Source organism: Felis catus, chromosome B3 (genome assembly GCF_018350175.1).
Source record: "Felis catus isolate Fca126 chromosome B3, F.catus_Fca126_mat1.0, whole genome shotgun sequence".
In the NCBI taxonomy this organism is placed as follows: Eukaryota; Metazoa; Chordata; class Mammalia; order Carnivora; family Felidae; genus Felis; species Felis catus.
In genome coordinates this window covers 99,096,214-99,110,846 of record NC_058373.1, presented here as the reverse complement: position 1 = coordinate 99,110,846, position 14,633 = coordinate 99,096,214, and the positions used below count along the sequence as shown (strand labels likewise).

Sequence of the window (14,633 nt, the reverse complement as noted above, 5' to 3'; positions counted from 1 at the left end):
AGGAGGAAAAACTGCAAGAATGGTTGAATGGGCGTTTCCAGTGGATTAGGCTTGTGTCTTGGGCCCCAGTGCGTGGTGTACCATCACTAAGAAAACATCTGGCATGAGGAAACAAGAAACGTTGTTCTGATGCAGGCTGGGAGAAAATCCCTAATTGAGGTATTTCAAGAGACCTTGTTTTCTTGCACTGAGAAATCACAGATAATTTCTATTGCTGCATTCTATTATTAATGCTTAAAATCCAATCTTTATTTATGGTCTTTTGAACATAAATTTGTATTCTTCATGGCCTTTTGAATGTTTAAGCAACAAAATGTGTATTTCCAATGCCAATATTAAATATGAATACATGTCACTATTGTGCTATTGATATACATCATTTATACATCAGACTCGGGAGATACACACAAACACAATTCTGTTAACTTTTTTTAATGGGTCAGATGCTTCCTGGACTTGCTGAAGGCTTAAATCTAGATGGCAGCTCTCTCACATCATACAGATCAGAAAGAATAAAGCCACAACGTTGTTGGGCTGAAGTTAAGAGTCAACAGTTTTATAGGAGCTATGAAATAATTCAAGAGAGTAGAAATCACCTCTTATGTGTCCTCAAACATTACTGCCTACCTGGGAAGACATGACTAACGTCCATAACACAGACAATAATATCATACCAGAAAAAGATACACAAACTCAGTCACCACTGCAACATGTCTGGTCAGGATTCAAGCACTAGAAAATGGAATTCAGTTGACCACAACCAGGCTACACAAGCCTTTCCCAACCCCTTGGCAATTGAGAATTTGTTTCAGGCCCCTCAACTGAAAATAGTTCATACATTAAAATGCATTAATTTAGATCCTTTATCTATAATACAGTGACTACAAATTTCCTGAAAACGTATTGGTAAATTATGAGTCTAGTTCAAGAATACATAAGCCAACCAATCATTAAAGGCAACTTTGTTTTATAAGTTAACTAACTTTCATTGGCTTTCCCTGCTAGTTTTTACTCTACAACTAAAATTCATGAAAACTTCTCTTTATATTTCTGTAGGCACCAGTAAAAGCAAATAATTTAGTAAATAACATATCATCTGTTCAGCACCCTCTTCACAACTTAAAACTGACATGGGCTCAGTTAATGAATATTTAAGGTTAAAAAGATTTATCTGGTACTTATTTTAAATTCTACGTGACATTTGACATTTCTTAAAAACTATTTCCTGATCTGATTTCCTTAAATTTCCTTAAGCTCACATCTGAAAATCTTGGGTGAATTTGAACTAAAACTTCCTTCAGTATGTTAATTTTTCTGAATCTCTTTCTATAATTACCAGTAACATGAGTTTCTCAACAGAAATTTCAGACATGGCACCACTACAGCTGACCTTTGTTTCAGTGTGATGCTAAGCTATGCAAAAAATTAACTTTACCACTATATTTAGATGGATTTAGTTAAGTATAGAATTCTATTTTCTTTGGGGGGAAAAATGCCTAAAGCATTTCTGATTGCTGGGATAAAATATATACACCACACAAAATTCCACTCTATTTTTTGGCTCACATATGCTACTAACTTTACCTCTGAGGTTTTTCATAATACCCTATTACATCACTCCAAGATCATACTAATAAACTATTAGTATTTTTTAGTCACGGGCTTGGAAAGATAAAATAAAGGTAGTATCCACTATTCACTCTTGAGGGAATAAGTCAGTTTATTTTTTTATATCCTACTTTCGGAAGCCATAAGAAATGTCCTCACTGTAAACATCTTTAAAATAATTACAGTTTCATAAAATAAAAGTTAGTTTGCGAGTTAGCTATATCTGAAATTTCTAGCCCAAATTCCTTTTTGTCTTTCATTTACTTATTTAAATAGAGTTCAATTCAGGTACCAAACAAAGTAAATTCTAGAGTTATAAAATATAATTCATTCTTCATGGGGCACCTGGGTGGCTCAGTCAGTTAAGCATCCGACTCCAGCTCAGGTCATGAGCTCGCAGTTCATGGGTTTGAGCCCCGCGTGGGGCTCTATGCTGACAGCTCAGAGCCTGGTGCCCGCTTTGGATTCTGTGTCTCCTTCTCTCTCTGTTCCTCCCTCACTTACACTCTGTCTCTGTCTCTCTCTCTCTCTCTCACAAATAAAGATTAAAGAAAATAAATAATTCATTCTTCCTCATTAATGACTGTAGCCAATGGTAAGTTCCTTAGAGATTTTTTTAACTCTTATTTTGTCACAGAAATTACCACTTAATTTATTTGTTTCTAAGGTTAATTTTTTTTTAATTTTAATGTTTATTTTTGAGAGAGAGCGAGACAGAGCATGAGCAGGGGAGGGGAGAGAGAAAGAGAGACATAGAATCTGAAGCAGGCTCCAGGCTCTGAGCTGTCAGCACAGAGCCAGACATGGGGCTTGAACTCACGAACCGTGAGATCATGACCTGAGCCAAAGTTGGACACTTAACCAACTGAGCCACCCAGTGCCCCTCTAAGGTTAAATTTTTACATTTAGAATACTTTATAAACTGCTATGGCATTATAAGAAAGTCAAGGAGTTTAGAATTCAGTTATGTTATACTCCCTATTACAGCCCCACCCTCAGACCAGACTGCTCTGTTAGGAGGTCTCAGAGAACCCCCCAGTTCTTGGTACTATTTACCAAAATTAAACAATTATACATTCTGTTTTCTGATATCTGCCTTTCTGGCTAATGGGTTAAAGCTTCAGGAGAGCAGGTACCATCATGCCTGTTGAATTCACACTATCTCCAGGGCCTTCTACATAGGGTACTCACTATTTGTCAAATGAATGAAAAAATAAGACATTTAAAACAGTATTAGCCTTAGAAAGAAGCATATCTAAAATTATAAAATGGTATGTAATAAAGTCCCCCTTATTTGGAAACATCATCCACCTACATAACAGAATCTAAACAGGCAATACATGAGGTGGTGACTTAATACTCAAATAAATGATATAAATCTTGCTACAAAGAAATCGATATAGTAAATTAAGATTGCCCTGTCTGAGGAGATAGATTTTATATGAGTTTTGGGTATTTTCTAATTCTTCTCAAGCATCACTATAATTATATATTACCATTACTGGAAGGTAACTCTAAACAATAATTAATCTAGTAAATCTAGAGTAAATTTGCTAGGCACTAGTAAATAAGATATGGTTGTTGTCCTCGAGAAACTTCGAGCTGGTAAGTTAGAATATATAAAAAGATGACAATATAAAGCAGGATGTACTAAGTTCCAGTGAAGTGACACAAGCATTCCGCAGCTCACTTGAGTGCAAGGAGAATAGCAAGCATGACCCAGACTACGTATGTATGTCGTAGTTAGCCTGGTAATGGAGACAACTGGGGACTACGAGGAGAACTGGGATAGACTGACGGATCTGTGAGATGACATTATGTAAGAATCCAAGTGACTACAACACACGGATAGTCAATTCCCATGCCGACAGGGGCAGGCAAGAAAGGAGTGAAGCCTGCAGGACGAAAATGCCGACAGCAATTTGGTCTCAACGTTGGGGCCAAGAGGATCTCTTCTGGGGAGCATGGTGGGCTACAGAGTACAAACCCCATATAAAAGGGGAAGTTGTTACGTTGCTCCCCAAAACTCATTGCCAGGCCTTCCGGCTTTTCAAAAGAAGATATAAAATTCAATTTTTTTTAAGTGAGAAGTTTCAACTTCTAAAAGTTGGCAAATAATTATTTTCATGCTATGTTAAAAACCAAAATATGTCTGTAGCCAGTCTTCCTGGTGGGCCACAGGTTTGGAGCTCTGGTTTGGGATATTGAATTCCATGCTCAAGAGATCTGGACTTCATCCTGTAGTCACTGACTTAAGAGACTTAACGTTTATTCCAAAATTTGCTTAGTTTTATACCTCTGCACACTCTAATATTTACCACGTACAACTCTCAACACTGCCAAATTATTTCACATTGGTCTTGTGTATTTCTCCGTTACAAGCCAATTATGTTCATTTAACAAACTGTAGAGTGACTTATAAGTTTCAGCTGAAAAAACATTCAAAATGATACTAATAAAGCAGTGTTGACAGAGCAGTGCCTAAGAGAATGCTGACATTATGTTACACCACAACCCACTAGAAACACACACACACAGTCCCTGGAGCTCCACTTCTCAAAAAACATGCACCATAATCCAGTGCAAAAGAAGAGTCTTTGCTCTTTCCAGCATTTTCCCATACTTAGCAACTTTCTAAAGACTATTACTACACTTTCTTTTATCACCAAACAACACTCGAACACATGTAGCAAAGTTTTAATTCTACCATTCACTGTAAGCTTTTAACTATCCAAAAACAATATTTAAGTACTAAAGGCTGATGTGTTAACATTTTAATAAGCTTAGGGAAAGAAAAGATAATTAGTATCAGAGACTTGTTGATTCGTTTTGATGACAGTATTACAGAAAGTTAGCATTATAATTCAAAGGTAATTCCCAGAAGAGAAAATTCTCGGTGCATAATTATGATATACAATACAGAACTATGAAAATTGCTTAATCACATGCTTTGAAATAATATTCAGAGTGGAAGCTATCAACAAAGTATAAAAGAACTATTAAACAAGCAATGTTTCTATTACTTAAATTCTTCTGGCTCTTGGGAACCCCTACCCTGAGCCATCCATTCTGTGAACGAAGGCCTCCAGGTTCGTGGGGCACTACGATGTGTGCCTGGTCAGCTCAAATCTATCACCATTGCCGAAAAAGAGGCTAACTCAAAGCACATGTCTCACAAGGGCTCTCTTATACCCTTTTCATGTAAAGGATCAATGGGTTGAAGTAAAGAACACGTCTTTACTAGAAACAGAAGTCTCAACACAAAGTGACAGTGCTTCCAGGATATAGTTCTTATCTAAAGGGATGCAACATAGAATAAAGACACTGCATTACAACTGATTTTCTATTTCAAAAGAAACAGACTACAATCTATATGCTGGGAGCTTTCCCAATAATAGCCAGAGGGAAGCTCAAAGGCTCCCCATTACCCCCATCCCTGTCAGAGCCTGCTGAAGACCCCTCATGGCCTCTAGTATTCTTAAGTCCTACCCCACATTCTATCAGACATATTAAAAAGTACTCACATTCAATACTGTTTATAAGAAACTGAACAGAAAATAAGAATTATCGGGTACCTGGGTGGCTCAGTGGGTTGAGTGTACAACTCTTGATTTCAGCACAGATCATGATCCCAGGATTATGCCATCAAGCCCCGTGTCAGGCTCCCAGCTCAGTGTGGAGCCTGCTTAAGATTCTCTTTCTCTCTCTCTCTCTCTCTCTGCCTCTCTCCCCTGCTCTCATGCTCTCTCTCTCTCTCTCTCAAATAAATAAATAAAAGGAAAATTACAATTCTCTTTCATAAGCTTTTTATTCTCTCTTGAGCCCACTCCAGTCACGTTTTGCCCCCACCCCTCCACTAACACAGCACTTGTCAAGGTAACCAATGACTTCCCTTGCTAAATCCAATGAGCCACTCGGTCCTCACCCTACCTGACCTCTCAGTAACCTATGACGCCACTGATTCACTCTCTCCTCCCTGAGACACCTCCTTTACTTGACTTCAAGGATATTCTTCCCATTTCCCTCCTATCCATCTGGCTGCTCCTTCTCATTCTCCTTTACTGGTCCCTTCTTACCAACTCAATCTTTAAAGGCTGAAACACCTCAGGTTCAGCCCAAGTGCCTTATCATAGAAAAATAACTCTCAGTTCATTCTTCCCATTTTGTGGGTCAACAGAAATAAGAGTATCTTTTAATAATAACACTTATCTAGGAAATGGAGACAATTAGATCCACTATGTCAGAAATGTGTGCATAATTCCTATGTCGTAAGATAATTTCTTAGGATATTTCTTCTCTTCTTCAACAAACTGTAAATACTAGCATGACCCAAGGCTTGGTCCATGGACTGTTTTCTCTGTCTATTCACATTCCCCAAGGGATCTCATCCAAATTCTCTCGGCCCCTTCCAAATTTGAATCTCTAGCCTGGGCATCTGAAACTCCAGAATGCTATCGAACAACACACTCAACCTCTCTACCTGGAAGTCGAAGATAACGTGTTTACAACAGCTCCTTGTTATCTTTCCCAAACCAACTCCTCAATCAGATCCCCACCTCAATTCATGGCAACTCCATAATTATGCAAAAAGCCTTGAAGTTATCCTTACTCTGATCTCTCTGATATTCCTCAAACAGCTGGCCAAGAAATCTAGGTGGTGTGATCTACAAAATAAACCCTGGTTATTTCTCACCACCTCCTCCACTGCTATTGGCATTTCTCAACTGGATTGTTATCAACAACTGCTAACCTGTATCCCTGATTCTGCCCTTGACCGACCACCCTGCTCTATTTTTCTACCTCAACACAGTAGCCAGTGATTCTATTAAAATGTAAATCAAACCCTTACTCCTCTGCTCAAAGCTTTCCAATGACTTCCCATTTCACTCAGAGTAAAAGCCTAAGTTCTTAAAATGGTCCACCAAGCGGGCCCTACGTGACACGCCCCCTAAACTTCTCTGACCTCATCTATTACTGTTTTGTGACCTTCTCATTGTTCTGGGAACACACCAGGCACACTTCCACCTGAGACCTTTGCCGGTCTCTCTGCTGAACAATGTTCTCCAGGTATCTCTGTGTGGCCAACTTCCTCTCTCGAGTCATCTTCTCGGTAAGTCCTACTGTGGCCATCGTATTTCAAATCGCCAACACGGTCCCGGGATACTTCGTAGAGACATAAAACCTATTTCTGATGGGCTTAGGAAACTTAATGTTTTAAAAACGTTCACTAAGTTCAAGATATTATTCAACACATAACAAGCATGGGTTCTGCAGGGTAGGTCCTACTTTTAAAGAACACAGTGGGATGATACATCACAATTATTCTGGAGGATCCTGTGCCTATTTTGACTGGCTTCTAATTATGCTGTTTAGATGTAAATGTGTCTTTTTCTAATATGCTTAACTCTTTCTTAAATGTTCCTTTTGAAACTTCCAGACTATTAATTTCCATTGAATGAGTGGTTTAAAATCTTAAGCTTTGGGCCTACTGAGAGAAAATAATAAAGGGGTCCGATCCACATTATAGAAACTATGCCAATGGTGGGGATGGGGAGGGGAGAAATAAACAATAATTGCTTTCTACCAATAATAGTGGTTTTCTTTATTTTTTTTTAATGTTTATTTATTTATTTTTAAGGTGGGGAGGGGCAGAGAGAGAAAGAGAGAGAATCCCAAGCAGGGTCCAGACTGTCAGCACAGAGCCTGATGCGGGGCTTGAATTCACAGACTGTGAGATCATGACCTGAGCTGAAATCAAGAGTTGGATGCTTAACTGACTAAGCCCCCCAGGCAGGTGCCCCAGTAGTAGTTTTCTTTAAAAGCACATGTAGTTTATAGGGTACAAGAGCAAAGGACATGGGCCACTGGTAGTCTTTAAGTTTAAAAATACTTTGTTCGGCCTTCATTATCATAAAGAGAGATTATTTTTTAATCTGTAGATTTACTTTTTGGCATCTGGAAAGGCATATATATCTAGCAAGCAGAAGCTGAGAGCCTGAGTAAGACTACTGGAAATCAGAAGAGAAATAGGAAAAATAACTCAATCAATTAGTGGTCAACGGGATAGGCCAGCAGATATTCTCAGTGCAGTGATATAGACTGCCCAGTACCTGTAACTGAGAAACACTAGGTTTTGTTGCCTGTTGAAGGTCATCGAAAACAAAATATAGTATCATCTCATGAGCTGCTTGTAAATTAAAGGCTCAGGGACTTCCAAAAAAACTGTAAATCCTATACATCATTTTTTTGTTTGTCTTAAGTAGTAAGAGCTAACATCACTTGACAGTTTGCTATGTGTCAGACCACGCCACTGTTTTCTACGTACTCTTTCATATAGTAATCAAAACAACCCTGTGGGATAGTTACTATCATTATCCTCATTTTACAGGTAAGAAAAAAGAGGTTCAGAGAACGAAGTAACTTCCTCAAGGTTACACACAGGAAAATAGTGGAGCCTGGATCTGTGCCCCAGAGGATTGATTTCAAAGATCTTGTTGTTACCGTTAGACTTTTCTGCTTCTCTTCCATGTTGCCTCTGAAATGTACTATTCTTTTCCGCAGTAATTTCAGTGAGGAACTTGTCAGAGATATGACCCTATGGTGAGCACATTTTTTTAATTTTCTAAGATTGCACATGCTAGGTTTTTGCTGTTCTAAGCAGTATTTCATTGAGCAGAATATATTTACTAACCATTTGTAACACTTCTGCTATTTTACTTGTTTTTCACTTTCCTCATGAGCCTAAGTCAAAATTCTGAGCCTTTTCTTAAACCATGAAAAATGCCCTTTTCCCCTTTAGGGAAACATAAAAGAAAAAAAACATCTACATCATTTGTTTTCCTTTGTAAGCACTTTATCTGTTAGATTTCTCATAATCCTCTGTTTTACAATAAATGCTTCCTGGAGACTGCCACAGACATCAGCATCAGAATTTCACTGTTGTTTTAGGTAGAGACAGGATGTTTCCACAGATATTTATGAAAAGATAACTTGAAGGAGGGGGAAGCGTGTCCAAGGGAGGAGAAAAGTGTATAATCGGTGAGGACATAATGGCAGGAAGAGGCAAACAAACAAAAAAAGACTTTTTCATAGTATCTTCTTAAGAGTGAACTACTCTAAAAATATTTAGAAAGCAGTCCTTTGAAACTGAGTTCCAGCCTAGATCACTTGTGGATCAATGAAACACTGAGTCAAGAGGGACCTCAAGATGTCACCTACCTGGCACTTGACACCCAACCTCTCACTAGAAAGTCCTAGAACACAGGAAGAAGGAGAAAAGGGCTCTGCATGGGAGCAGAGGCAGACCAGCCTAGAGGAGGTAAAATTCTTCCTCACTGGACCACTGCCCTGTTTTCTCCGGGCAGGTCTGAGTCTATCTGAACAAAGCCACACAATCCCTTTGTGTTGACAGAAAAAAAGCACCCCATCCTGAGGCCAGTGGACTCACTGCAGAGTAGAGGGCCGGCTGTCAGCCCTCAGATGGTGCGAACCTAGACCAGACTGAGCGTGAGAAGGAGCTTGTTCACTTGGTGCTGTCATTACCTGTGAGACTCTGAGTCACTCAACCTCACAGGGCTTCAGTCCCTCCACTTCTAAAACCTGATGAGGCTGTCTGCCACCTATGGCCTCCTCCCTCTTTCCAGTTCTCAGTTAAAATCTGGCAAGATCCAGTTGGTATGTTCCTGTGTCCCTGAAACAATAGGATTCCGTGGACTGAGCTGAGACTTCAGTATTTTTGTAATGTTCCTTTCTCTTTTTTTTCTCTCACGTTTTTGAAGTAATTTTCTCTTTTAATCTTAAGACTATACTCTCCTTTCAACTCCAAGGTGCTCGACTTTTCTTGAGCCTTCAAAAGGTCCTACCCCACATATTAGTCCCATCCCCAAGTGTCCGTCGACAGAATGGATAAATACACTGGATATATTCATGCACAGAAAAAAAGAAAAAAGAATGGCTACCCGCATCATTGTGGACATGACGCTATGCTGAGCTGAAGAAGACACAAGAGAGAACTTCTATTTGATTGCACTTCCGTGCAGTCTGAGCGGGGCGCCTGGGTGGCTCAGTCAGGTAAGTGTCTGACTCCTGATTTTGGCTCAGGTCATCATCTCAGGGTTCGCAGGTTTGAGGCCTGAGGGGCTGCCAGAGTGGAGCCTGCTTGGGAATCTCTCTCTCTCTCTCCCTCTCTCTCTCTCTCTCTCTCTCTTTCTCTCAAAATAAACATTTTTTAAAAAACCATCTAACCTATGGCAATGAAAGAACAGTGGTTATCCCTGGGGCAGGCAGGGACTGTGAATGTAAAGATAGGCTTCTGGGGAGCAGATAATGATGTTTTTTTGGCTTGGATGCCGGGCTGCCTGCATATGACCACTTTGTGCTATACTTCTGATCCGTGCATTTTCCTGGTTGTCTCTACTGAGATTGGATAGTACAAGTGCCACTACTAAATAATTACTCATTTGATGCAAACTACACAAAGAACTACCCAAAAAGCTAAGTGAGCTTTTCATTAATTTCCTAAAATCTTCATCCGGAACTTGCTTAATTTTTATAATCATTTCGCCTTCATATGAAACGGTGGCTAGAAGACAGTATAAAATAATTGTTTTTCTCTCTGTCTTCATGTACCTATAAAACGTTACTACTCAAAGTTGTATCGTATCTATGTACAAAGGCAGGGTTATTCGAAAACAGCTGAAAATATCCTTGGATAATCAATTAGGAATACTGAGGTTCTAAATAGATCTTTTTGGACCAAATTATCCCAGTTACCACATTAATGAAATACACGGGGTCATGGCAAAATCTTAGTTTCTTGCTGTGCAGATTAAACTCTGCTAGGAAAAGGCCACACGGGTGGGAAAAGGCATTGGAGAAAATGCTGTGCTACACACAGCTCCAAGAAAGCTCTAGTCAACACTGCCGTCTCCTTTGGCCTGTAACTGGTTCATCTGAATTTGATGCAGTGCTACATTTTTCTCCTCCTGAGACTATTCTTCATGTCAGATCAGAGATTTTTTTCCTTTCCCCCTCCCACTGTTGTATGATATCGTTTTGATCAGTATGGTATACTGCATGATTGATTCCACTTGATACGTATCAAGAGTGATATCATACTCTGATGCATTACTTGCATCCGAAGTAATTACACCACCAAATCATGTCAGATAATCTGGAAGCACTGATAGCTTGTTTTCACTCAAAATCTTATCATAACTATGGCCATTATTACTGTAGAGCCCCTCTGGTCCTACAGCATGGCAGGCAGGCTGTCCCTCTCACAAATGCTGGGGGAGTAATTAAATATTTGTAGAACCAGGGTCACCTGGGTGGCTCAGGGCATGATCTTATGGTCCGTGAGTTCGAGCCCCGTGTCGGGCTCTGTGCTGACAGCTCAGAGCCTAGAGCCTGCTTTGGTTCTGTGTCTCCCTCTCTCTCTGCCCCTCCCCGGCTCCCACTTTGTCTCTCAAAAATAAACATTAAAAAAAATTTAAATATTTGTAGAATCATTAGAGTTTAGACAAAAAAATGTTTTTAATCTTCAAAATGAGAAGTGGCATGGGTGGGGGTGGGGCACAATAATAAGCATCCAGTCCCTAAACACTATTTAAGACCAAAGCAGCAATTTAACACAAATGCACACAAGCTTTCCAGGATGAGTAGCACGTAACAGCACCATTTCATATTGTATGCAGATTTTGTAGGGCACCTTAACATGAATCCTTTTTTTCTCTGCTAAAAAAGATCTTGTTTTTTAATTTCCACTTTTAAATACAAAGTTTTCTCTACTTCAGCCTTGTTTTAAATATTCATCCTTCTAAGTTCAGATTTTCTTTGCAACTCATTGTCCAGTATTCTACTTCCTCCTTCCTCTCAAATTATTCCCTTAACCTGTTTCTACTTATTTTTATAGGCCCCCAAAGCCTCTTCCTCAGGATAATGTGCAATTCAAAAAACCCTCTCAACTACCCCCTGTATCAAAGTTTAACTGCAGAAGCCAACAATACTATTTTTCCTGTTTGGGTTTTAGGAAAGATATGTTTTAACTAAAATTTCACCACTCATAAAATCCCATCACTATTTCTTTTCCATTCCCCCCTCCTGCATTCAACTGTTTAATATGCAATCACAATGTAATCAAACTCTTAAATGTATAATTACATAAACAAAGACTTCTTAAAAATATATAATTTTAAGCGTGTAACACACACCCTTAGTAACTTTAGTGTTGGAAGTACAGATTTTTTTTTAAGTACTGGAGTTTTCTTCTAAGTTGTTTGTTCTTTCTTGGTGTGGGAGCAGGGTACAGGATCATCATATGAGGACCAACTGCTTTATCAGAAACCACAAACTGTGTTACAACAGGATCCTATTAAAGACTGAGAACGCACTTAAAACTCTTTATAAAAATAAAGTTGGAATTGGGGCGCCTGGGTGGCTCAGTCGATGGAGCATCTGACTTTGGCTCAGGTCATGATCTCACCATTCATGAGTTCAAGCTCCACATTGGGCTGGTCGCTGTCAGCCTTTCAGCGCAGAGCCTGTTTCCGATCTTCTGTCCCCCTCTCTCTGACCCTCCCCTGCTCATGCTCTCCCAGCAAATAAATAAATAAATATATATATTTTTTAAAGTTGGAATTGCATAAATGAAAGCCAACGTTTCTATGCTTTGTTCATAAGGATACACGATACTGAATACCTCTGGTTTTCCTTACTTATGAAACACACAGGCTCATTTACCAAACCAGGGCATTTATAAGGTTTGCATTCACGCGGAATAGGAAAAACCTATCTCTGCATAAATAGAGAAAACTTTCTATCCTTGAGAATGCTTAAAACAATTTTCAAGTGACTTTAGAGAAGGCCCCTGAAATTTAGTTCTGAACTCAGAAAACCACCTAAGGGACAGTTTGTGAATGCCATCTGGGATCCAGGCAGTTTCATCAACAAAAGGGAAAACTTGTTGAGATCATCCAAATCTAAAATTCACATACATTTTTACATCTGGACTGAATTAATCTTTTCTTGGTACTGGCTTTCATGTAATAAAATAATTGTTTGCAGGTTTTATTTTTTTTTTTTAAACCCACAGTCTCAGAAATCAAAATGTGCAGCATCCACGCTGAAAACTACAAAGAACTCCTTTATCAAAAAAGTTAGCTGTGAGACAGGACTCATTTACACTAAACTCTGAACTTGACAGTTCAGTCAAAAGCAATTCTGTTTGAAACTTTCATTTCAAGCATCTGCCACAAAAGGCTACACAGTCTATTATGTCATAAGTTCTGAAAGCCAAAGGCTTTATAAGTGTAGTTAAAAGTGAAAACAAAGTCCAGAAACCAGAAAAGCTCTACAACCCCCCCTTCCCTGGATTCAGCTAGCCCAACTGGATGAGTTTTTACAGAACTTGTTGCCAGAAGTGATCACCTAGCACATGGGCACTTTGCTTTCAAACAAGCAGGGTCTTCCTCCTAGCTCCTATTGTTTCACTGCAGAGCTAGGAGCATCTTCAAGCAGCAAGTTCAAATTATGTACTTGAAGCTGGTAGCTTACCCAGGGTGCCCCCCAAAAAGGAGGGAGTGGAAACACGGAAAGATTTCCTTTCCCTTAAGATGTTTTGAGTTCTGCAAGAACTGCTGATTACTGTGGTCCATCAGTGTCAGATCTCCGGCATTTTTACAAGCAATTCAAAAGGGGGAAAATTAGTTCCTATTACAGTCAGTCTGCTTTCTGGAGAAGATATCCTGCAGATAACTTGATAGAAGATATCCCCTGGGGGACCCTTCTCATCTAATGATCCCAAAGGTCCATTTTAATATGAAATATAAATCCAATATGTTTACAAACATACGGAAAGAGCATTTAAATGTCAGCTGCCTCATACTGTGTAGTATTTTCCTTTTTAACGTAATACTTTTATTTCTCAAAACCACACCCAAGGAAAATGATTAACTGCTACAAGTTTTGTACTACAAAGGACAACAGCAAAAGCATCTGTTTTCCTGCCTCTCTCCTCTGGTCTTCTCCCCTCCCCCATCTCGATGGTGCAGGCTGTAAGTCTTGGTGGTTGTTAAAATTACTTTCTACAAGACTCTCATAATGCTGCAGTTTCTGAAAAACTTCTTACCCTTTAACATTGCTGAGCCTAAATTTATGTGCTGCTCTAAGAAGACAAAATCCAAAAGTCAAAAGCCTTTTTAATGACAGATGTATTACGGAAAATTTTCCCCACAAAGTTTTGATGCTGTGAAATATCAACTCCCTGAAATCACAGAAAGGAAATGACTTACATTCTTGGAAAATGAAGCCACTAGCAGCTTTCTCCAACAGTATTTTCTAATCCCTAAACTACACCCTGTGGCAACGGGGAGTGTTTCGTGCAAAAACTGAATTTAAATAGATGCTTATAAACCCAATAAACAAACATCGTCGGATCCCAGAGAAAAACAGAATCAGACACTTTTTCTGCACACTCAAAAAAACCTGGAGAGCACAGGCTTGAAGTCAAAAGCAACCTGAGAACGCTTGCTCAAGTTTTCCTGCCCCACTGTGGGCCATGCAAAGCTCCTGAGGGAAATTCTGGCAAAACAGATTTTTGCCAAAAAATAAAAACGAAAAGGGTGTAAAAGAGCTAATATTTCTTTGGACACTTAACTTCACAACTGCACGACCTGAAAATCTGCCAGTTTTCGTTTCAACTTTAAAATATGCTTATTTTGACACCTTTCCATTTATTCATGCCCTAAAGAAAACGCCCTCACTATTAGGTTACGCTGTCCCAGGACTCGAGGTACTGTTATTAAGCCCTGTGGATCTCACACGGGTGGCCCCCAGCGGTCCATACGTGACAGTTCCTGGTCCTCCTCGAGGACAGGCTGGTGGTCTCTGCTGCCCCGGACCGGGCCTGCGCGCCGCAAGCACCTCCAGGAACCCAAATTCTGCAGGCCGCGCCCCCCACTAGCATCCCACCGAGGCCCCCTTCTGGCGCCGCCGAGCCCCAGCTCAATCTCGGGCTCCCCGACTAG

The 14,633-nt window shown here is 39.7% G+C and overlaps 1 protein-coding gene across 6 annotated transcripts in view; it reads right to left on the bottom strand.

Annotated features, from left to right (window-relative positions):
- The window catches only part of FRMD6 (FERM domain containing 6), a 199,242-nt gene that overhangs the window by 63,813 nt on the left and 120,796 nt on the right, over positions 1-14,633 (bottom strand). The window lies entirely within an intron of this gene.